At 38.7% G+C, this 26,688-nt stretch overlaps 1 long non-coding RNA gene across 2 annotated transcripts in view; it reads right to left on the reverse strand.

Annotated features, from left to right (window-relative positions):
- Positions 1–2,754: 2,754 nt before the first annotated feature.
- The window catches only part of LOC122805620, a 211,216-nt gene continuing 187,282 nt past the window's right edge, over positions 2,755–26,688 (reverse strand). For both annotated transcript variants that reach the window (XR_006365388.1, XR_006365389.1), the window contains exon 3: positions 2,755–4,647. This is a non-coding gene — a long non-coding RNA (uncharacterized LOC122805620). The remainder of the gene's footprint in view (positions 4,648–26,688) is intronic.

Below are 26,688 nucleotides of genomic sequence, written 5' to 3' on the forward strand. Positions count from 1 at the left end.
TTATGTTATTAAGTGTAGATATCCTGTAGTGATGTCTCTTTAAGAAAGATAATAATTCACACAGATATTATGAAAAAAACAGAGGACAACTAGCCCTGAAAGGGTGCTGGGTATGTTGTTGTTGTTGGCACCAACCAGAAAACCTTTTCCATGTGCTAATATTTTGTTTTCTAGTTGCAGGCTTTCATTGCCTCCATTAGTACCTGCTGCATGTCCTCAGTAAATAGAAATTAAGAGTTTATCATCCTGGCAATCAGTTGATGTCGATTGGGGTCGAGGTGTATCAAACAGCCCTTATCTTGTGTGAGTAGATAAATTCTTTGAGGAAGTTTGTTGTAATTGTTGCAAAGGAAGGGAGAACCACTGTTGTCTGTCTTGAGGAAAGGGTGGAAAAGCATGCAGGAACATTCTTGTCAAAGATAAAGAAAAGGCATCTGTCTTCCAGGCCTTTTTGCATTGAGTTCTGGAGCAAAATCTTGCCAGCTGATTATGTAGAGAGGAGGGAATTAGGTCCACAAGAGGAACTCCCCACAAATGGGGATCTTGGAAGACCCCTTGATCTCGTCTGCATGCATGAGAGTCTGCCCTGCTCTGCTCAGCTTGTCTGCCACACAGTATTGCTCTAACAGAATGAAGTATGGCTAGTCTTCAAAAGAGATAGAACATGGATTCCCCTGCTACTGCTCATCAAGCAAAGTGCAAGATATCTGTTATGACAGACTGCTTTGGGACAAGGAGGAATTTAGGGATTGTGCCATCTCCACCAAGTAATTCTTCTACTGACAAACCTCAGGACTGGCATTTGAAAAGACAGGGGATGTTGATGCTGGAACCAAAGAGACTTCAAATATCATTGTATCTTTCTCATGTGGAGTCTTGTGAGGGTTATCATGAGAATCATTGATGCCATGAGACCCAATCTCCTGAGGTATTCCCTTGTAGTGACCAGGTCTGACTTGAAAACCTTACATATAGATCTAGATATAGATATATTTTTTTTCCTATGGAAGAAAAGCTATTTGAACTGAAATATCCAGCTGACACCCCAGCAGCACAATCCTTTTGAATGTCCTCTTGGAACCCATCTTATTGGAGAAATCTCTCTCCCAAGTGAGAGATTCCTGACACTTTGAAGAAAATGTTGCAAAGAAAAGCAAGTCATCTAAATATGAAAAAAAAAGAACAAAACAAAACAGATAGCCTGTAGCCTGCAATGAGCTATAACTGTAGCTAGCCACTTAGTGAACACTAATAGCACAGTGGATAGTCCAAAGGGTAAGGCAGAGAACTGATAAAGGGATCCAGTCATGCAAACCTTAAGAAACACCTGAAGGCTGGACAGAAAGGAATGTAGAGATAAGCATCTCTAAAATACAGAATTACCAGGAAACTTGAATGTTTAAGAAGAGGTAACAAATTGTGAAGGGACAGAATTTTGAAGATATCACAAGCAGGTCTAAGAGTTAATATCCAGAAATGGTATCAAAGCATCTTTTTTCTTTGCCACTAAAAATCTTCATGAACAAAAAACTTTCCCAACTTGGGAAGAAGGAACTGATTCTATCACTCCCTGGAGCAGCATGTAATGAAGGATAGGTGGAAATAAAATATTCTGGTCAGGTGAATGAGGAATAACCTCTTGGCAAGGAGGAGTATCCTTTCACTGTCATCTATACCCTTGATTGACCTCCAGAGTTATTTTGTCTGAAGCTGTCTGTTTCCAAAGAAAAAAGTGGAAATTCATACTTTCTGAAGGGGAAAAGGGACTACCAGGTAGTGGTGGGGTGGGGGTCTAAGTCTCTTAGGTAGTCAATTTGACAAGCTGGATTCTCCTTGGTTTTGGAGGATCCTGAATTATTTTTGGAACACCCTTGCCATTATTTCAAACTTGGCTGAAGGGGTAGATGATCCCTTAGAAAATTTGAAAAAGGAGAGCAGAAATATTTTAAGACATTCCATGATCTAACTTTACTGCTTTCATCACACTTTTTGATCACCTCTGCAAGCAAAGGAGACAAAAAAGTGAATCTTTATCCAAAAGATAAAATAAAATGTTATTATTCACAGCCTCTTAATAGGTTCTGTGAATGCAGCCAAGCCAACCTTCGCAAAATAGGGGTCTATATCAGCATCTCGAATGCTGACAATATCAAATTTGATATTGTCGCATCGAGAATGCCGAAAGGGCAGAACATCGAATTGGTAAACGGCAATCTCCGTAAGGGGAGATTTCCATTTACTTCAATGTAGTGCAGTCTTGGAGTTGGTATATTTAAGTAGCAGGGGGTGTGTGGGGAGCAGCCCCATACATGGGGGGTGCCGGGGGGCTTGCTCCCCTGCCTACACCCTTTAGAAATTTTTTGGGTGGTTATTTTTTATCTGCATTCGAAAATGTAATAGGTCGATCATTTCAGTTCGACATTTAGTGATTCGACCTATTACATTTTCGAAATGCTGATATATACCCCAAAATAGTACCAGAGGTCATAGCCTTGGAAGAATTATCAACTGAGTCATACACACACTGTAAACAGAGAGCACTGACTAGTGCAATAAAGAAACTAAATCATTTTTATATAACATTTTAAAACATTTTTTTTACCAGTGAAAGTCCAACTGGGACAGAGTCCATTTTCAGAGGAGGCCCAGGAAGAAAGGCTCCAGATGCATGTGTTTGGAATGTGACAGGAAACTGGAGCACCTGGAGAGGAAACCCACACGAATGCAAGGAGGACATGCAGACTCCACACAGAAGGCACCCCAGCTGAGAATCGAACCAGAGAACCTCTTACTGTGAGGCGACAATGGTAACTGCTGCACCACTATGCGGATGCTTCCTAACAAGAAAAAATTGCAAACAAAACATTTCTCATACATTGACAATTACTCAGAATGAACATTAACATGTTAGCCTGATAATTCAAAACTTCGAAAATCAAAGTTGCAGAAGCATACACTATTTTTCTCATATCCATAATCTCCCTATCCTTATTAGAAAGAGTAAGAAAGGAGTTTACTAACTATTTAGCAGCAGTGGGTGTAAATAAAGCTATAGTTGCTGAGCCAGGTTTGGGAAGACTGTTTAAAAACTTAAAAATACTGAGGAACTTCATGCATTCTATCTGCCCTTTTAGGGGCAGCAGGGCTGGCCATCAGGAAAAATAGAAACAGAAGCACTCACATCCTCCAAAGCTGACAAGACTGGATGAACACAGAGAAGGTACAGGAAATTCTTTCTGTAATGGTTCATAACATTTTCTGAGAGACTGAGAAACCTCAGTATACTCCATCTGAAAATACTGACACATTCTGGAAAGAGTATCAGAGAGAAAGGAACCCCAAAGGGAGAATTAAAAACTGAGCTTTCCTCTGAGTCCGAATCGGAAAACTGAGGCGAAAATTTCATCTTCCTGTCCAGATGCAGAATCTTGAATCTTTTGAGGAAAGGTGATGTCCTTCTTCCTTTTACCAGAAAGCAAGAAATTAAGAAGGCTCAGATGCCTGAATAAAACCCTAAGTCAGACCAAGTAAACTACTTTTGTCTAAGGAAATTTGAGGAAGAATAGATACATGTTACCTCAAAATACAGTGCCAGTTAATGACACTGATTTTGTGAAAGTTAAGGGCTGCACAGACATGCCCATAAGCTTTGGGGCTGTTTTTAAGCTCATAAAATGGATTAAAACTAGTGTAGATATATGCAAATGTAATTTCTTAAATATAAAGTTACAATTACTTTCAGCTATTTTAAGAATTAAGAGGTGAGTGAAGGCTTGTGCAAGCCCTCATATATAACTGGTGCTCATTTAAAGAAAGAGGAGTTCAGCAGAGCTTTGTATTAGTGAACTTTAAAAAGATTCAAGGTGTTATCTACTATATGTATGGTTGTCATTATGTAAACATCTTGATTAGATCGTTATAAGTTGAAAAGTGAAAGATAGGACAGGTAGAAATGAGGGAGAGAGAAGACAAGGTGCACACAAAAGGAAGAAATCAAAAGAGTAGTGCTAGAGGAGGTGGGAGAGATGGAGAAATATATTTTTGGCAGGGATAGACTCTCCCTTTACATAACAGGGAAGTTGGGAAGAAGTAAGGGAAGAGGTTGCAAGTGAGACACTTAGGAAAAAGTTAACAAATGGACATAACATAAAATGCAGACAAGATGTACAGGATCACTATGGTGGGCTGACATTGGTAGGGGACACAAGTCATGCAGATGGCAGACGCATAGATACCAAAGGGGGAGGAAGAGGAGGTGTCAAATCAAGTTTCATTCCTTGTCTAGAGGACCTCAAATATTCCCACTGGCTAATGGACCAGCAGTGTGGGGACCCTGGTGATGTGGGGATGAGGCCTCTGAAGGCTCGATGAATGGAACTGACTGGTTCAGAAAATCTGTATCCCCTGGAGGAATTCTTGCTTGGGATGAAGAACTCTCTTTGCTGCCTGCACAACTGCATCCTCAACCAGGTCACACATTTCACACTATCCATGCCTTTCTAGACTACGCAGTACAATGGTCCCCATAGAACCTGAGACACCACACTGACCCTTAGAAGACACCCTTGCTTGAGCAGGCAGAGGGAGATAGTGAGGAGTTCCTCACTTGGGAGGTATGAGGCTCGGCTGCATCTGCAAACTCTGGACCTGTGGAAGATAAAAGAGAGAAAAAAAGAAAATAATAAATATATACATTAAATAAATAATGAAAAAAAAAAAAAGAAACAAGATAGAAAAATAAAGACAAGAACTGCTACTTTACTGTTGCAGTATTTTTATTAACAATGCATATTAAATATTTATTAGATGTTATTACTGTATGAATTTCTGCTACATATTACGAATTCTGATAATGCTGCCAAATAGTACTGCTATTGCTTGTGGTGCAAGGGTTATATATGCTACTTTAATTATTTGTCACTTCCTTTCTTATTAACCTTTATATTTGAAAGAGTTGAGCAATAATTCTAACACAGTCCTTACTCTCCCTCTCTCTCTCTTTATTTATACACTGGAATAGATAATGCATAACTGTTTTTCATGATTCTATGATGACAGGAGTTGTTGTTGCTGTGTCTTTCGGCTTTTCCCGGTTAGGGGTCGCCACAGCGGAACTCCGGCCCGCTCATGATTGGCAGTAACTTTTTACGTGCTGAGTTGCCAACCCTGACGCACAACCTTCAACGAAGGTACACCCATTCACGCATGTCTTCAGACAGAAGATGCTCTAGCTGAGAATCGAACGGGACAACATCTTACTGTGAGGCGACAGCGCTACCACAGCACCACCACCGCAGTCTATGATGACAGGAGTAATAGTCACAAATGCCTTCTGTCAAACATTTTAGCATCCTGTATGTATGTTTCTTGTAATTGTACTTCTCTTCAGATATAAAAATAAAAGGAATGCATACTTGTTTACATAAGTTATAACTGTGGGAACAGCTGTTAAATACAATTTTCTAACAGACTTTTTGGATAGTAAATGTGATATAGTGAATGCATTAACCAACCAGACAGTACGGTAGGCCTTGCTTGACTGATGAAAGCTGCTAGCCATGTCCGCTATTCTTTTTCACTGACAATCTTACATTTCATTTCCTACTTTCTTCATGTTGTTGCCACAAGAAAGTTACGGCATGTTCTATTTTCCTGTGATTTGATACATTGAGAGGCACCGGAGTGTCTGGCTAGGGAGAGGGAGGGTTAAGTATTGCTGCATTGCTCTTAATGGTAATGGTAAGAAGCTACACTTGACCACTATAATCAGTAGCATGACGTGCACTACTTACTTATGTTCGCATGAGGTAACACATTTCAGTTACCTACATGACAATTCTTCGATGTTGGTAAAATGAATCGAACATACTGCATTCAGGAAGTTGCATACAGCTCTTACACTTGCTGCTTTGTCCTCCATCCCACTCTGTCTAAAGAGCGCTGCCTAGCTCTCATCAGCCATTTTGTATATGCAACAGGTATTTTGTAAATAAACTGCATAATTTAGAAGGACATGCAGTTTGTACAACAGTAAAACAGTAAGCCCTTATTTCTGAAAATGAATTCAGTATTCATTCACTTTGTCTGCAAAAATTAAAAGAGTTAGGCATTTCCTACAATTTCACACCATCTATATGCATATTTAAATATAAAATTTGATATAGTCAGGCATATATACATATTCCTGCATTGACTATACCTAGGTATACCTGCAAACATACACCATTTTGCTTACGTTGTTCATTTTACATTACAGAAAAAAAGAAAACATTTACTGTAGAATTTTGGCCTTCTTTCGTACATTTGAGCTGCCCCCACCTATGCAGGAAGTCATACCTGTGCTTATACTGCTGCCCAGAGTGTGCGATCCTTGTCCGGGATAACAGGTGCTCCCCCAACTCCTGGCGATGGTCAATTCTTCCATAGAGAAGGATTTTGGTTTGTTTTTCACACCAGCTTGGGGTTGACCCTGGCCTTTCATAGATGCTAGTGTACATATTGCCAGTGATATGGTGAAGGATGTATGTGCATGACAGCGGATAAGAGGGTGTGACATCGGCATGCCTAACACATGTCCCCATACAGAGTTAGTACCTGTGGAACTGATAGTAGTGTCAAGATTGGTTTACTACCTGGACTGAACAAGTCGCATGGACTTCCACATTTTTGTCAGTGCTATTGCTAATTTAGTTATGTGAATGGAAAACTGTTAAATCATACACAAGTGTTGGAGTAGTGGCATTTCAAAGTCATAAATCTATTATAAAGGCTGTCAGAATTTATTTTTGGTTAATCTAAGCAGTTATGATCGCATTGCCTTAAGGTTGATAAAGTAACCTGTGCTTTTATGATGCAGTCATTTTACTATTAAAGGGATTTGTTACTTAAAGTTTAAAGTTTTTGTGTCCATTTTCAAGTAAGTTATTAATAGTACTTCGTAAGCTGATGCATGGGTCTTACAGATACAGTAGGAGAAGGTTAGAATGAAGTTCTATTTGTTAAAATACTACATACATATTCAAAAGGCATAGCAAACTTTACAGGTCTTGAGATCGGATATGCACTGACATACATTCCCATGTTCAGCTCCCATCATCACAACATGCTCACACGAAGCCAAAGTCATGTTATGCCTATTCAAATGGATAGACACTTGTGCTATGGTGAAATTCACAGAGCTCAGTTCAGCTGAGCTTTATTTGCATAGAATCTTATAAATCAGTTTTAATTTACACTAGTTAGCTTAGGTCCGCCATATTAACCTGTACTGAGACATTTTTATCACCAACAGTCTGCAGATACATTTATAGGAATTATTAAGAGTTAAAACTTGGAAATTAGTAGACAATCACAAGACTGATACAGTTCATTAAGATACATTTATTAGAAGCATATATTTACCAATAAGGTATGGCAAATATGTTTTCTTACAATGTTAAGAATCAGTGGAATGGGAAAGTGTAAGGTGGCATTTTTGGCAGCTGTGTACATATACTTTGTTACTTTCTGGCCTTTATAAGGGCTGCAAAGAAGTAGGTCAGCATTCAGCAGCATAAAATCAATTAACATGGTATGGTAGCTACATATAGCATTACTGGTTGAAAATAATAAATAAGGAAAATTAAAATAACAATACACTTTTGCTATATCCGCTACTGAACAGTCTCAGTGCATATTTGCTGTGTGTGAGTCAGGCTTAATTGTTGCTCTAAGTTAATGCTTTCAGGTTGCAACATTCTGCAGCAACAGGGAATAAAACACTGGAGAGACAACTTCACAACCTGAAGAGAACTGCATCCAAGTGGATGCTCTCAGAACATACGGAAAACATCCGTTTGAGGAACGGGGGCCAAAGCAGGCAGAGAAAGGTAAGACATGGAGTCTAGTAGTGACAGACAGTGTTGTAGGGAGAAGAAACAGCACATTAGCACAGGGTATGAGAAGAGCCAATGACCCAGTGGAAATTTCAGTCAGTTAGTAAAATAAAAAACGAGACAGTGATTTCACAGTAAGCAGTAAGGGAGTATCAAAATCAATCACAGTACTGAATCTAATGTAAGTAGGCAGTGAAATTTATACTATTTACAACAAGGATGAAAAGATTGCCTTGCCTGCTGCAGACCAGGCAGTTGTGCTGTTAATTTTATAGGATACATACTGCTTCATGTTGTTGTGCTTTTGTAAGTAAGAACATGCTAGAATGAGCAAATCTCCTGGTGTTTAGATTTACGGGGACAGTTAAGTGACTTTGCCCAATCTTTGCTAATAACATATTTTCCTTTGTTTCATAACCATAATTTCATATATATTAACCATATGATTTTTATAGACTCATTCCAGAGTTTTGAATGTATGATGTATCAGTTATGTATAATTGTACATTGAAATTTTGAAGAAGATATGGCGATAAGTGAAATATAGCTGCCTCTGTATTTAGATATATATATATATATGTGTATATATATATATATATATATATATATATATATATATATATATCCATTTTAAGAATAATATATAGTATTGCTCTTCTAATGTGGTTCAGATATCCTAATGTGTTACATTATTTATTTATTTTATTTATTTATTTAACATTTGCTTACCAGGAAAGTCTGACTTGAAACCAAGCCAATTTCCAGCAGAGGCCTGGGTTTTGTAATGTGGGACGAAACCAGAGCACCTGGATGAAACCCACATGAATGCAGGGAGGACATGCAGACTTCACACAGAAGGCACCCCAGCCAAGAATCCAACCAGAAAACTTCTTGTTGTAAGGTGACACGGCGACTACTGCACCACTCCGCCATCCATATTCTAGTCATTACTAAGCTAGAATCAGTTGGGTCTCAGATAATGTGTTAACATCATTCATATTGAACTGCAAGTTGTAACAAATATAATTAACTGTTTATCTAACCTTATGGTAGATCCTGACATATTTTCAAGATAACCAGTGAAGGTAACTGGGTGACCATGGGTGCATATTCTGGTGTAGAAGTAATATCTTTTTGCCTCTATATGATTTTTTAGCCCAGGATTTATCCATGTCTGAATTCTGTAAGTCTTGTGAAAAGTCCCTTGACACATAGTTGTGCATTGTGTATAATGACATCATTCAAGGATATGCCTTCAGGGAGCCAAACTAAAACTGAATGCCTAGGTGATCTGGTCAGATTAATTGATTTCCCATTCTTATTGTAATCCCAACAGCCTATAGTTCGTACTGAAGATATAACAGATACCCTGCCTGTTCCCATAAACCAACTCTGAGTACTGACTGCAAAACTATTAGGTTCTGTCTACAGAATATGGGTAAACATATTGGACTAATATTGAAAATATGGTGATTAGTGTATCCAGTAATTAAAATAATTTTAGACTGAATAGATCACTCTTCTACTCTATAGTAATGGTTAAAAAAACTTTGATAAACAAGACTGAAATGATAACTGCACTAACCAATAGGTTAATTTCTAATTAACTTGCTGCATGCTAATCTATGTTTAGGTATATGCCTTACAAGGGATTCACTTTTATGTATATACCGATAACCATGCATGCATTTTGAGATAAATTGCCTCTAGATTGATTAGTGGTATACATTATACACTATTATGTAACTGGGCATATTGTTGTAAGAATGGAAAAAAATGAATGCAAAATGATCATAAAGTAAATAAACTGATTGATCAAATGTCACATAAATGGATTATGAGCCAGTCAATTAACCAATCAAGCAATCTATAACAAATAAATAAACATAGCTTTGTGCTAAGAGTGCAAACATGAATGACCTTTCTCTTTAAGCAGATATATGGCATGAAAATGTCAACTTTACATAAAAAATGACACAGAATAAGGGCAGGAATACATTTTTGATTAATGGCCTTTAGAAAGATAGAGTACTGAATTTAAAAAATGCCACTGCCCTGAAGCCCTACTTCAGGAACATTTGTGTTATTATATAAACAGAATGAAATCTGTCAAACGCCTCTACAAAAGTTTTGAAATGTTGGAGAAAAATACATTAGAAATGTCATTGTTCATTTTGTTGATAAAAATATAGTTGTGTGTTTTTTTTCCCAAGTATCCTGCTATAACTCTTATTATCTGTGATTCCCTTAGTAAGTAAATTTAACCTCCAGTTTATGGGTTTAGGGAAGTTGCTGAGTGGCAGTAATGCATACCAGTTGTGATGAAAGTCACTTAAATGTTTATAGTCTGATATTTTCAGAGATCACCATGTATTTTGAAATGTTAACATGGATTACCACTTATAAAAAAGTAATCTTTGTCTCTTCATTTTAAAGTATACCGACATTATATTCCTTAATAAATATGGAGGTAGACAAACAATGAATAGTTGCATACATTAAGAAAGTAAGTGTAAAAATCTAGGGTGAGGAAAGACCACTGTCTATTAATAGCAAGAAGAGCATGTTGAACATTCAGACATTATGTAAACAGCAATTTAATTAAATCATTGCTCAGAAAATGCCACAGCTTGACTTTCTACGTAGATTAGCTACGTAGAAATTAAGTATTTTAATGTGCTATGGCTGAACATTGCACATGTCTTCAGAGTCTTAAATAGACAAAAGGCCATATCTTGTTTTAAGTCCAACAGAAGCCTGCTGTCATTGGTAACTCCTAGTTTAAGCCAGCCCTCAGCCAGTCAGAGTATATTACCTTCTTTTGCTATGCTTGTATGGTGTGATTTTTTTTTTTAAACTAACAGACTATAACCCATGAAGGGCTTAAACCAAATGAGCAACAATGATTGATGGTATATATAATCACAAAAACAGTTTAAAACTCAGAAACATGTAAATGCGAGCACTACAGAAAGAACTCTGAATGGGTAAAACTGAGGACTTAATTGTAAGACCTCAGTGTCTCAGTGTGCCTTTTTCTCCAAGGGGTGTATATGTGTGTGTGTGTGTGTGTATTTGTCTGTGGTATTTATATGTATGTGAGTGTATATGCTTGTGTGTAGATTTATGCGCATGTGCCCGCTCGTGCGCACGTGTGTGTGTGTGTGTGTGTGTGTGGTATTTATATATATATGTGTGTGTGTGTGTGTGTGTGTGTGTGTGTGTGTGTGTGTGTGTGTGTGTGTGTGTGTGTGTGTGCGTGCGCGCGCGCGCGCGTGTGTGTGTGTGCACGTGCACGCGCAGCAGGAGTATGGGAAGTGCAGTAGGCTTGCCTCCCTGCAAAAATAACTTTAAAGGTGATCAGCAATTGTCTCTACTTTTTTTTTAATTCCAATACTCATATTGTTTGGGTCTTAGAATTAACATTAGGTAGTCCAGAATCTGAAGCAATAGCATGCCTTTATGATTTCATTAAATCTGCTCTATTCCTGGGACTTCTAACAATTCTTATCACCTTTTGTTGTATGAAACTATTAAAAGAAACATATCCCTTTTAGAAAGTCAGATTCTCCATTTCTGTCTTTTTGACAACCGGTTGTTTCAGACAAATGGGTTCTGAGACTGACTTGGTGAGAAGAGATCACTCCTTTACAGGGAATTATTTCACAGCCTTAGACTAAACCCCTCTGTTGCCTCCTGTCCTACATCACATGCTTTATCGGGGGGGGGGGGGGGTAATAGAAATAGTTCCTTTTTCCAAGTATGGAGGAGGTTTTCATTCAAGAATGTCTCTAATGCTAAAAAAAGAAAATGCCTGGAGATCAGTTATGGATCTTTTTCTTAAATCAGTTTGTTATAGTGTCCAAGTTCAAGATCTTTTCACAACACAGTCTCTTACCCCTTCTTCCCCATTTCAGTTTTTTTGGTAACCTTAGATTTAAAAGATGCTAAAGATTCAGAAGGAATCATCCATTGTGGTGTCTCCCTTCTGTCCCAGGCAATAGTGTTGATTCTTTCCTTTGGAAATGGCCTGGGGCAATTACCACAAGTTTCCTCACAGACTGGATCTAGCCACATAAGAACAGAGATGAAAGAGATAATTGAGAGCATATTTTTTTTCTGATTGTAGTAAGTTGGCAGACTTTAAAAATTCCCTGTAGACTACTTTATCAGAAATACTGGGTGACCAAATTGATGTAACAAAGGGAATTATTTATTTTTTTTATCTTTGATACACAATCAGAATTGCCTAGGCACAGTAAGGCCTTGCCGAGTTTAGTTCTGGTGGCTGCCAAAAAAGCATTTACTAGGAAATGGAAATCAAAGTGTAAACCAGCTGTACTAAAAGTAGTGACTATGGTAACAGAGATAAAACAACTGGAAGTGGGAGCTTTAAAAAAGGGTAGGGACAAATTGCATGGAAAAGCAAATAGGAATGGTGGGAACAATATAGCAGAATAATGTTGTGAATGAGGAATGAGCTTTAAATGATGTCAGGAATTGAAGATCTTTGTAATGTTTGACTGACAATGACTGGAGAGATTATAAGTGATGCATAAATGTTTGCAACTGAAAACATGTCAGTGTGGTTTGTCTTCATTTATATAAATGTATGATTGCCTATGTCATAACTGATAATTTAATAAATGTTTCTTGTTAAAAAAAAAGGATCAGGGACATTTTATACATGCCAACCTAAAACAACTTTAACTGCCTGCCTTTATCGTAGGGTTTTAGCACCTTTTAGGCACTTGTTTATTGAGGATGTGCAGTAGATACTAATGGGGGCAAGAATGCCCTCTACTAGAAAATCATATATGTTATCAAAGAGGAAATGTTTTCTAGCTGATGCCAAAAACGTAACCTGAACCCATTCACAGTAGTGTTTCACTTGTTTTACAATATTTGTGTTTGTTGCTGTACTATATGAAAAAAACACACTGAACAACTGGAGAAACAGTCCCTGGAAGGCCTGATGCCGAAGTACTAGGAACACAGTAAAAGTAGATGGTGACCATTTCTCCAGTTGTTCAGTGTGTTTTTTCTTCTTTCTTTGGTGAGGTGGTTCATGGAGTGGTGTTTTTGGTGCTTTACTATTTGCCCATCTTACTCCTCTGTCAAGGTTCATTGCTTGCCATTTTAGCATGACTGCCCATGGATCCCATTTTTCAAGGCATTCCCATGCCAGGATATTTTAAAGGGGTTTTGCATAAGAGACCAACAAGAAAACCAGTGGCTCCTCCTTGGGACATTGATTTTGTGTTAGTGAATTTAACACTTGCACCATTTGAACCAGCTTATCTGGCTGACTTGAGGTTCTTAAGATGGAAAATAGTTTTACTGATTGCTCTGACCTCTGCAAGAAGAATGCCCGAGTTTTAAGCTCTTATGGTAGGTTAGCCTTATTTCATTTTCCACAGGGCAGGGTTTCCTTGAGCACTAATTCTTCTTTTTTACTTAAAGTGGCAATAAAATGTACTTAAAGCCAAACTTTTCATACCTTGTGTTATTCCCTGAGCCCCAACATGAGGGATTCTTCATACCTTGGATGTCCACAGACAGTTCAAATACTATCTTGACATTACAAAACTTTTCAGAACTTCCACTCAGTTGTTAATTTCTTGTTAAGGTAAGGAGAGGGGACAACTTGTGTCAAAGCAGATTATTTCCAAATGGATATCTTGGGCTATTACCTTTTGTTATTCCCACCACAGCAACACTATTCCAGGCAGGGTCAAGCCATACTCCATTATGTCTTGGGTTCATCTATGGCTTTTTGTGAAGGTTGAATTATAGAAGTATTCTAGAAGCAGAAACTTGGTCCTCTGTACACACTTTTACAATTCACAACAAGCCCGATTCCTTCCCCAGATCTAGGTCAAGTTTTGCTAGGACCATTCCCCAGAGCTTCCATTCCTAGTTGTTCTAAACTATGGTAATCTACCAATAAAACCTACACTATCACAGCATTGATACATATGAATAGTACAGTTGTGTAAATAAATTTACCATGACAGTAGATGTTCGAATGATCACTGCTGCAGTAGCCATTCCCTCCATCCACCACCCCTCTTGTTTTATGGTGTGTTTTTTATTCCAGTGTGTAGGCATTTCTTTTTTTTTTTTTTTTTTTTTTTTTTACTTATTCCTAGCAATGTCTTGTCATCCTCCCTCTCTCAGTTAGCATGAAAGTCCTAAAGGTCTTGGTGCCCAAACCTATCCTTTTAGTCAGCTCAGCTCAAGCTAATGGTTTGGGTGAGGGGAAGGTGCCCTGAAGCTATGCAGGATATAAAACATATAGCTTAAGCTACTGCAGCAGGGATCATTTAAACATCTACTGTTATAGTAAGTTTTACCTACACAACTGTACTTTTCTATAACCCAAAATGATTACATGCAAATTTGCATTTTATTTCAATATTATTTTCTACTGTTGATGTACTAGTTGGACTGAAAACACATAATGCAGATTTAAGTAGCAAAGTCTATGGCTGTCCCTTTGTGTTTGTGTTCTTTTAATTAAACTCAGAAAAAAGCATTTATTGCCCCCAACACTCTAGGACATACAAGAGGAAACGGAAGCATGGACTCTGGTTTTAATTTATTTCCATCTATAGCGCTGACAGCTTAGTGTATGTTTTTTATTGTGAATTTTGAAATTGCCATCCTGTCTTCACTATATCCACTTTCACAATATAAAGTATACATTAGGCTGTTTGGACTATGGCCATAACAGAATGAAACCATAGAGCCGATGCAATATAACAATTACAATTGTTGTTCCTCACTATGTAGTTTAAGTGTTGCAGTGCCCAAATAACACACAGATGCCAGAGTTTTATGTTGCCTGTTAAAACTTCTGTCTTACGTTCATTTATTTATTCAGGTTTTTAGCAAACAGGCAGTCTTTCTGAATGGTATACTCAAAGACCAGGCATTCAGTTGAAAGTACCTGTCCCATTCACACTTCGAACAGGGTGATGGAGTAGTTTAATTTATAATTTTACTATGAAATTTATGTGGAACTATTCTTAATGCAGAACAATTAGCCATATATGCAGCTATGTATCACGTATCATATGTGTGTGTTTTATATCACAGTTAACAGTAGAAGAAAAAGTAAAATATGCCCTTTTCAAGTCACTGCATGCCCCTCTGGACCTCCATCTCCCTCCCCAGTCTTCGGCATCTTCCAGCACCTCTGGGTAAGAACCTTTTAAACTAACTTAATTTGTAATTCTTGTACATTTCTGCTTAGTAGCAAAGATGTACTATCTTAACATATATTGTTAGAACCACTGCATCTCCACTATTTAGTTATATTGTGATTTATGAATTACATTTTACAAAGTAAAGTACTGTCTTGGAGACAGCAAAAGACCTAAGTGCACATTTCTGCTTACCACCCAGACTAAAGCCATGTTAGTCTCTGTTTTTAGAACTGCAGCACCAACAGCATAAACTATATCAAGATTTGAGAACTCTGTTGTGCACATTTTTTCATCTCATGCCAGGACCTAAAGCATGTGATATAAAAAACTTAATCTTGATTTTTAATTCTGTAAAATATGACATTAATAAAACAACTTAAAGGACGGGCCATAATTTGCCAAGTATTTACCTGGGGTGCCAAAGGATTATTTTATATTGTATAGAAGACATAATTAAGGTAGCTTTTTTCTTTCTGTATTCATGGACCGATCTCATTTATTTAATGATACTGAGTCTTCATGAAGCATATTAGCACTGTAGTTTATTACACAAATTATCAGTGGATACATTGCTGCATATAAATGAGTACTTCTGGAAAAGAAAATAGAACAATCTCCACGACATATCAGTCATTTCCTACTTGTACATTTGTAGAAATGAACAGAATAACAATAAAGATGGAAACTTATGGACAAGGTACTCTTATTGTGCTTAATAAAAAGTAGTGTGTGTGTGTGTGTGTGTGTGTGTGTGTGTGTGAGAGAGAGAGAGAGTACACATGCACACATAATGACATATGAATAAGGGTGTGTACATGTGTTTCTGTGGAGACGAATTTGTGTGTGTGTGTGTGTGTGTGTGTGTGTGTGTGTGTGTGTGTGTGTGTGTGTGTGTGTGTGTGTGTGTGTGTGTGTGTGTGCGTGTGCGTGTGAGAGAGAGAGTACACATGCACACATAATGACATATGAATAAGGGTGTGTACATGTGTTTCTGTGGAGACGAATTTGTGTGTGTGTGTGTGTGTGTGTGTGTGTGTGTGTGTGTGTGTGTGTGTGTGTGTGTGTGAGAGTATACATGTGCGCACACAATGCCATATGAATAAGTGTACGTACATGTGTTTCTGTGGAGAGGAATGTGTGTGGGTTTGTTGTACATAACTGCATGCACACTTATAAGGATGTTTGCTTTTTTCCCTCCAAAATGGCTCAGTCTGATTCTATGTCAGTAAAGTAAAGATAATATAAAAGAACATGGTCAATCAGTATCCATGTGTGTACAGTACTGTCTCAAACTCATGGACCATTTACACTGTATCAGTGCTATATTTGTTCAGTCTTTGCTTCTAACTGTAATTCATTTGCAAACAGAAAAAAAGAAAGGCAGTGCAAAATAATTCTATACTGATCGAGCAGTCAGCCACATTTTTATGATGTGATTATATAGATGATATAGATTATATATAAATTATATAGATGATGATATAGTGATTTAAAAAATCAGACCAAGTAGCATCTACAACAAATATATATATATCCATGTCTGCCAGCATCCCAAGGACCACATTCCAGGTGTTAATGCATTTTGCAGAGTATGCAGATATAGATTGTTTCTGTGTTATTAATTTCTCAAAACTGTTTTGTAAGCAGGGTTAATACAAGCCTGAAAAAAATACTATGCAGTTGAATTTCTAATTCAGTTTGAGGAAGGTAAAATAAGGAAGTAATAAAGTCTTCATTGAGAACTCTGTTTTCAGTTCAGATGGGTTTCAACATTTTCAGCATAGTAATTTACAATCTGTTCTGTGACAATACTTCTTCCAGTATATATAGACAGCATTTAGACGATTAAATCGTACACTTAAAATTTTAATAGTTTCATCAACAGTACTTACTCGAGCAATGTGTAACCCAGTTCTGAGCATGCGCCATTTTCAAGTTGAGAGAGTTGTATTTTTTGTAGACCATACAAAACTCTGCCTGTTGTACCAACAGAGCAGGCTAGTACTTCTTGGATTTGATTTCTACACTTGATACCTTATTTCTTCAAAACAATGCACTTGTCATTAGCAAAATATGAATGTCTTTCAATCTATGAATGTGGGGAAGACTCAAGAAGCATGCTCCAGTTAGTTATCTGAATTCATAGACCAGAAAGGAGTCATGTGACCATATCTCTCAGTCTCTTAGTGCAAGAAATCTGGGCAAAGCCTGACAAAATGGATGGGGATTAAGGCCCAAAAATAGGGACAGATTTTAATTAAATATTGCTCCTATAGACTTGGAAAGTTGTTAGAGTAATAAGGTTTGTGTTAACATTCATTTGGGATTTGAAGTCTGAAACTCAAATGTATGTCATTATTTAGTGACTTTAATCCTCCGATCATCCCAGAAGACCATATATTTTATGAGGAATAGACCAAAAATATGAGACAAAAAATCTGGACATTCTGGGAAAATCTGGGCAGCTGGCAGGTATACAATACAAAGTATTTTAGTTTACTACACTGGTGCTTTTTTCTGTGAAGACTCCAGTCAGCAAAATGCTTTATTCAGCTCTTTGCTGCTAAATTAGTTACCTAAATTGAAAAAAATATATATATGGTTATAAAAATTACTTTCTTAGTCTTTCTCTCTTTTTCATTGCATTTTGTTTTTCAAAGAATAAAGTCCACTCTACAGATGGACAGCGTAAGAAAGAAAATGAAATTTATTTTAATTTGACAGTTTCTTACAGTGCCATTCACAGTTTCTGATGTAGTAAATCGCTATGCACTCCATTTTAACTGTGCCCAGAACCTGACATCTCCCAGATTAGTGATAGACAAAGAAAATAACAGTGTTGAGAGTAATAACAAACATTCTTCAACAGTGTGTTAATGTACAGATATTGTACAGAAAAAAAAACATGTCTGCCACTCCACAGCAGCAGATTTAACTGAAGAAAAGCAAATGGGCAATGATTTTATGCTCACTAAACGTGACTTTGCTGTTTAGCAAGTGTGATATAAAAAAAGTAAATAAAGAGAAACAATAATGAGAGAGTGAGTGAGTGAGTGAGTGAGTGAGTGAGTGAGTGAGTGAGTGAGTGAGTGAGTGAGTGAGCGAGCGTGCGTGCGTGCGCGCGTGTGTGTGTGTGTGTGTGTGTGTGTGTGTTTGTGTGTGTGTTTCTGAGACAGAGAGAGAAGAAATGACAGACAGAGGCAAATACAAGAAGACAATGAAACAGAGTGACCAAGCAAGACAGATAGACCCAGCAAGTGAGAGAGAGAGAGAGATGAGGAGTGAGAGACTTGGTGCATTTCTTTCAAATTCTTTCATAAGGAATTTGGGAAAAAAAGTTAAAAAAGTGGGAAAAGACTTTAAATCTGGGACAATTTTTAAATGTGACCCCATTCACTTATTAAATACAAGAGGTTTTGTGTCAACATTTTCTGAATAAAAAGAAGTATGGAACTATAATATCAGGCTTAATTGATTAACAATAATATTCAGTGATTTATGAGGAACTCAAACATTTTTTACAACAGAAAACAATTAGGTGGAAAGGAAGGTTGTAAGCCTTACACTGCAGCAGACATATTAGTCTGATGAGTCTAATGTGCAAAGTCATAGAAATGATCAACAAAGACACACGTAACCTACAGCCACTGGACCTAACCCAATTTGACTTTGTCAAGAGAAAATCTTTGCCTACTAAACCTGGTGAACTTCTTTTAGAAAGTCACCAAGGCAATAATGAGGGGAAAATGGTGCATACCACCTACCTGGACCTGGCTAAGGTGTTCAATGTAAGGTAAAGTTAACAAACTCACTGAACTGGTCATAAACCCTCTGCAAAAATCACTGGATTGCCAGCTGGTTCACAGACAGGACCCAGAAAGTCAGGATTGGTGATACAACCTCCACTAGGAGACCGGTCACCAGCAGGGTACCTCAGGGCTCTGCGCTAGGACCGGTCCTATTTGCTATCTACTTTTCAGAGGTATAGGCTAATGCCAAGGGTTTCTGGCTGACCAGGTTTACATATGACTGCAAATCAGTAGTTATTATAGATTCTCCTTGTGATGCAAACATCTTAAAAGAGGATCCTACACAGACAAATGACTGGTGTCAAACTCACGGATTAAACTGTATACTAAGAAATGCATTATTGTGTCTTTTAGGGAAATTGACACAAAGGCTAATGACTGCATGGATAAAACACTCCTCAGAGTTGACCCAGTAGTCAGATCTGGGAACATATGTAGACAATAATCTGGTCTTTGACCCACATATGGCCAAGGCAGTAGGAAACTCATTCTGTGTCATCCAACTTATAAGTAAGGGCATGACATCCAAGTCCAAAGAAGTCATAGTGCCACTTTATTTGATCTTTATCAGACCCATCATTGAGTATAATGCACCCTTCGGCATGAACCTGACCAAACATATGCAACAGTGGGAACATCCACAAAGATTCCTAACTAGGAATATCCAGGGTATAACCATATTGTATTATATGGATTGTCTTACAAACCCATCTCTATACTCTATCTCTTACAGGTTACTGAGAAGCGATTTATGCCTGGCATACAATGCATCCTTGGATCCAGGTCTGATGAACCTTTTGCACATCTACAAAATGAACAGCATCTGACTTACTAGATCTAAGGATTTAAATTTTGCTTTTGACATAATAAGACATGTGCAATATAGATATGTGTCTCAAAAGATCCACATGCTTTGGAACAGGCTTTCCATCACCATGAAGCCAAGTTCATCCCTAACTTTATTTAAGCATAACCTTGACCAATGGATAGAAAATCAGAATTTCACCTGGGTGTGGCCCCCATGTCTCTGATAGACAGAGGCAGACAGTAATGCCCAAACTAGCATTCCCCCCCAGCATAACCTCTAGAGATTTCCTAGCTAACATACCCCCTCCTAATAAATGCCATTGATACATAGGGACACAACTGAGTTGGATTTTGCTGCTAGGCTTATAAAGGCCTTTGTGGCTGTTAGCCTAGTATATAACTATGAATCTATGAACTATGAACGTACATAGTTTTTTCACTCATGTGATCACACTGAGCCATCTTGAATGTACACAATCAAGAAAGCATCTGTAATTGCTGAACACATTTTGCTGTGTGTGTGTGTGTGTGTGTGTGTGTGTGTGTGTGTGTGTGTGTGGCGCTTACCAAAGGTGTTGTTTTTTTTCATAATATGGAACATATTCACACCTCTCCTTGGACTACATCTTATTGCTTGACACCTTCAGGAATCATTCCAGTTTTCTGCTTGACAAACTTCCTTAATCCCTCAACCACACATCAGTTTTATAATCCTTGTTTTCTTTTTCGTTCATGACTGTATACACCCCTAAAACATCCCCAGCTAATCTCCACCAGTTTTCCATTACAACATACCTCCCCATGATTACTTTATGTTTTGATATTTAAAAAATAATATTTATGAATTTCTGTTTTACCCTTAACACCATAGAACTTTCCTTTAAAGCACAGTTTTATGATTTTTTTTAGAAATTTCTTTTGATGTTCCTACTTGTTGATTACTCCAGCTGTTTCCCATTTCAAAGTTCTTGCTGAATAACATCCTGGAAAGACAGAATTACTTCATAGTCATTACAGCTATCCAGCTACACTTACTTGTTTGTATGTAACCATTAAGTGACTACCATGCCATCTGTGGACTTGTTCAACATGTGTGCCCAGAGTGTTATAATTTTGCTCTGTTATGTTCATAGGTTTATAGCTGTGTACTAGGTTAATGGCCCTAGAGCCTCTACAAGCCTAGCCCATAGAAGTGCCCTGGCATTGTTCTGCCTGTTGTTACTTCCCAGTGCCTTTATCAAGTAGAGCCACTGGAGTGATCCCCGCGGTGAACTTTCTATTTCCCATCCACTCATCAAGATTTCTCTTGAAGAGGGCTAGTGAGGTGCTCTGCTTGACATGTATTTTAAGTCTATTCCAGAGCATGGGCAGTCTCTCCTGTCCCTCCAGCATGTTCTGTTGATTGTGGTAATGAGGTTGGGGTCTCTGGAGCATGTGGTATGGAGGGATTGGGATTTCTTTAGATGTAACATTTCTAACAGAGCTGGATCAGACAAGGCTTTGTAAGTCAAGCAAATATCGCTTCTTAGTAGATGATATGAGACAGAGAATAGCCTGAGTTTTTTTGAGTCTGTCCATGTAGAACATGTTGTTCCCATCAGCCTCTAATGCATCACTCCTGTGTTATCCATTGTGGCCCATTGCATGTAATATAACCTGCATTTTCTCTGATTCTGCAGGTTCATATTTTTCCACTGTTGGTTGGTTATTCATTATATAATTGACAGTGTCCTGTGACTGCAGCTTGTATGCAAAGGTTCATCTCAGAAGCCCTAAATCATCACAATATTAAAATAATTATTTCTGAATACATATAATGCTGAAACTGTAATAAAAAAATCAGGTAGAAATGCTTGAAAGGTTATCTGTTTATATAGCAGGTAATAAACTGACATAAGCAAGATTTTGCAAAGAGTGCTTTGTGTACCTTTTTCATTTAAAATAGTAACAACATCTTCAAATGGATTTCATCAATGAGCAAAGAAATCACAAAATAAGTAAGAGAATCATTTTGATATTGGGAGATAATCTTCACCTTGCCCCTTGAATCTGCCATAAGAAGGCCTGCACCCTTAGATGTACGTATTCAAATTCATAGGTCATGTGACTGAGGACACAGCGAATGAAACATGTCTGCACATAATATTTTGCTGCAATGTAGTAAAATCATTAAGGATGTGTGATCTCAGAGTTGCAATGTAAGCTGGGGGTAGCACAGCTTCCAATATCGAGTAGTTCAGGGAGCTTGCCCATTGCAATTCAATTGAAATATTTCAGACTGAAGTTGTTTTTATTGTGCTTCTTGTCATATTGATATATATTGTCATGAAAGTGGAAATGCCAGCTTCTTTAAAGTCATTTAGTTCTATGTTGGTCTTGTTTTTGTCCAAGGTTTACATAAGTATTGCAAGTTTTTTTACATTTCTGACATTCCTTCTAAGTTTTAGTGCTGTACTTGCTTTAATATTCAAATTTACCTGCAGTATTTCCATCTGTCTTCATATTTTAAGATTTCTACTTTGTGAGAGTTCAGCTTTTCGGGTTTTTGGTATCAAAAGCTTTAAAGATTTGGCATTTATGTATTTGGCCATTGACCATGTAGTGACCAAATGTGTCATAGAGTAATTTAAAATATGATAACTCCGATATGTACAGGAAATACCACTTGCAGTATAATGCAGTTTACCTGCAGTCATGACACATGGTGGTAGCAGCTGCAAGGACCAGATGTTTTTTGCCATGTCTGGGACCCACCCACCAAATAAATATTCAGCTTATTAGGCCCAGAAGGTAAAGGAACTGGTTCAAGAAAGATGGGAGTGAGTGCACAATGCCTTCTCACTCATCCAGAGAGGAAGTGATTGGCTGACTCCAGCCACATGGTGTACTACCGGCAAATGGCCAGGTCTTGGTGGGCATAGAGACTAGTAGTTTATTAGACATACCTTGTGGTCCTGCAGAGTGTTACAAGCAGCAGAAAGACGAAAAGAGAGACTTTAAACAGATTAAGTATTTTTTTCTCTGCCTTTCTACTTGCGACTGCATATGCTCGCCAAAAAGCGAGTTTCTAGCTTTTCTAAAATTTGAAAAAGCTTGTTTTTGCATTTTTTTACTGTTCCTGTACTTCTTTAAATCATTTTTGTGTTGTTTAACTGTTGTAGGCTACACACTCAAGTGTGCTAGCCTTTTTAAAGCATTTATAGTGTTTCCTGTTAAGTTACTGTTGTTTTGTTGAAAAAAAAGCAAAAAAACAAAAACAAATCTTTGTTTCTCGCCTTTTCTGAACTAGATTTGTCCAGATTTCAGGTTTTGCTGAATTCTGGGATGTGGTATAAGTTCCTATGTTGCCCATATCCTTACTTGGATAGGAGGAAGTTTCTCTGTTCACCAGTGAGAGTGGGGAGCTTTGAGCAGCCTATCTGTCCCTGGAGGAGTGGTCTCAGCTCAGTAACTAGTAGCTTATTGGCCGTTTTGGGCTAATTCCTATCTCTTGCAAGCTCCCTGCCTTAAAACCCGCATTTGCGTGATTTTGCACACCTTGCAGCATCGTGCAGCACCATTTAAGCTGTTTTTAAACAATTCCCGGCTCCACAAAGTCTTCTCTTCAATTTTTCCCTTAGAACTAGTCTAACTCTCAAATACTTGCTCAAATACCTCAGAAAGCACTAACAAACTATAGCACTACACCCCCTTTTACTACCCAGAAGTACAAGGCTCCCTATTCATCCATTCTGGACAATCAATAAATCAGTTTTTTTAACTATCCAGGCATGTCCAAAGTGCAGTTTCAGGTATACTCTCCAGTCCAGCTGGTGAATCTGGGAATTTTGAGGCAATGTTACAATTGCCTTATGTACACAGACAACCCTCCCCTCCTTCCAACAAACTCAAATGTAAGTGAAAGATGCAACTATACAGCCAAACTGGAGGCCAAGCTCTCTCAAACCAAGACTGGCATAGTCAGTCAGGAGGAGAAGGAAACCACTCGCACTACACAAACAGTCTCATAGACCAATCACATCAGCAAACATGACACATAAACTCACAAAAACATACTTGGAGGCTCTAAATAAAAATCTGCCAAAGCAGCAGAGACCTCCAAAGCAGACATCGAAGCAATCACTACCCCACAACAACTTTCATGTATCACATACTTCACAAAGTCAGTGTGCCACACAGAAGTAGCCCTTAAGGCTAAATAATGCACCTAATACACTAGTAATAGGAGACTCTATTGTCAGGCACACTGGCATCCCGCTCACCAGACTGAACAAGGAGAAGGTCACTGTAAGCTGCCTGTCGGGTGCCAGGATCCGCCACATAATACAAGCACTCAGGTCACTCCACAGCAGGTACAAATATGACTCTGTCATTGTCCATGTTGGCGTGAATGACCTGAGACGTACCTCCCTGGACTACATGAAAAGAGACATAGAGGAGCTCTCTGATCATGTAGCCCAGGTTGGTATGACCCTGACCCTGAGTAGCATCTTGCACTCACCAAGAATGATGCCACAGTATAAAGACAAAATGATCAATTTTAACAATTGGCTAAGCTATTGGTGTCATTCAAAGGGGACCCAGTGTCTGTCAGCCTGGGATGACATGCTCGACAAGCCATGTTGCTTCACCAGGGACGGCTTGCACCTGCCACCCTTAGGTTTTCGAATACTGGCTAAGGCTCTTGCCACCCCCATAGTGCTTTTTTTAGGCAAGGCTCAAAAGACAAACCCACCTCCATAGACAATACCAGAAACAAAAAACTAAGAGTAATGCTACTCAATGCCAGAAGTCTAAACCTCAAGATGCACGCACTTGAGGCACTCCTCAGTATGGAGAAAATCAATATCTGTGCAGTAACAGAAACCTGGTTCAAGGTGCAAGAGAGCACCCCAGCACTACCAGGATTCAACTCATACCATACTTTTCATCCCCAGAACTTGGACCGAAATACTAAAGGCTGGGGAGTATCCATCTTCATCAAGGATACCCACATCTCTAGGTTAGTGGCACTGTACGAGGCATCGGAGACCCTCCAGATGCAACTAACAGTGGGCAAGACTGCTTTTCAGTTTGTAGCCTGCTACATTTCACCCACCTTGTCTCAGGACCCCCACTCGGCATTCCTGAGAACATTGGAGAATATGAAGGTCTCACCATACACCATGATATTGGGGGATTTCAACTACCCAAACATTGACTAGGAAAACTATTCAAGTCCCAACTCTTTTGCTCAATGGTTCCTGGAGTTTATAAACTCAAATGCCATGGAACAACTGGTCACCACTCACACAAGAGGGGACAACATATTGGACCTGGTCATCACCAACATGGGGAATCATTGTTCCACACCAGAGGTAAACCCCTCATTGGAAAGATCAGACCACAAACTAATCACAATGGACATCCACATCCCAACCCCATCCACAGCCAAGGAAACCACTGTGAAAAATCTCTCAAAAGCAAACTTCACACTTCTCAAGGCCGAGGTGGAAAGTTTCAAAGCCCCCGGGCAAATGGAAAATGCTATCCAAACCACAGAATCCTTTACAAATGCACTCTATGAGCACCTACAGGAATGCATGGATCATGCCATCCCAAGTAAAACCAAGACTCACTCCCCCAAAAACAGGAGACCAGTCTGGTGGACCCTGGCCATAAATAAGCTGTACAACAGAAGGAGGAAACTATTACATGATAGGGCAAAATCCCATAAAGGGAAGGCATCCCTGATCAGTATTAGCAAGAAACGTCGCTCCATCATAAAATCATCGAAGGCTAACTTCGAAAGAAAAATCACCAAAGACTCTAAAGATAATCACAAGGCATTCTTTAGCTACGTCAATAATCTGGGTGGCAACTCTCAGATCTGCACTGAGCTGGTGCAAAATGGCACAAAATACACTGAACCCACTGACATTGCCAACATCCTGGCAGACAGGTTTAGTGCAAACCTTACCCCCCTTCCCCCCAAAAAGGGCCTGTGTCTATCCCAGAAGAATGCAGTCCCCCAGACATCACAGACACAGAGATGAAAGCAGCCCTTTCCAAAGTAAAAAACACAGCATCAATGGGACCGGATGGTATCCCGGGCTGCATCTTACATGAGCTCCAAAAAGAACTAAACCCTCACATAAACTCACTGTTCCAACTCAGCCTTACCACAGGTTATGTACCCAAAGAATGGCGTACAGCAACAGTAATCCCACTCCACAAAGGTGGTGCCACAACGGATACCAGGAACTATTGCCCCATAAGCCTGGCTAGCCTGGTCTGCAAGGCTATGGAGCGCATCATCATGGATCTAATAAACAAAGACATTGGGAACCTCCAGACACTGGACCCTACCAAATTCAGCTTTGTTAAAGGCAGATCTTACCTCCTAAACCTAGTTGACTTTTTTGAAATAGCTACCAAAGCCATAGATGAGGGAAAAGTAGTCCACACAACCTACCTGGATCTCGCAAAGGCCTTTGACACAATACCCCACTCTGACATCATAAATAAGCTTACCAGCTTAAATATCAACCCATATGTCACAAGATGGGTTGCAAATTGGCTCAGGGATAGAACTCACATGGTCAGAGTTGCGGGTGGCATATCCGACTCTAAACGTGTTACAAGTGGTGTCCCACAGGGCTCATTCCTGGGACCCCTCTTGTTTGGTATATACTTTTCTGAGGTACAGGTAAGCACAGGAGGACTGTGGCTGACCAAGTTCACAGATGCTTGCAAGCTGAGAGCCATAATCAACTCTCCGGCCGACACAAACATCCTCCAGAAGGGTCTTACAGGGACGGATACCTGGTGTCAAAACCATGGCCTCAAGCTAAATGCCAAAAAGTGCATAGTCATCCCTTTTGGGAAAAGCAAAGTGCCCACAAACTACCACATAGGAGGTAATCCACTAAGTACGGAAGAAGTAATTAGGGATCTGGGGACCCAAGTAGATAGTAACCTCTCCTTTGACAATAACATTGCCAAAGT

The sequence above is a fragment of the Protopterus annectens genome, chromosome 6.part1, assembly GCF_019279795.1.
Source record: "Protopterus annectens isolate FY-2018-M chromosome 6.part1, PAN1.0, whole genome shotgun sequence".
Classification (NCBI taxonomy): domain Eukaryota; kingdom Metazoa; phylum Chordata; order Ceratodontiformes; family Protopteridae; genus Protopterus; species Protopterus annectens.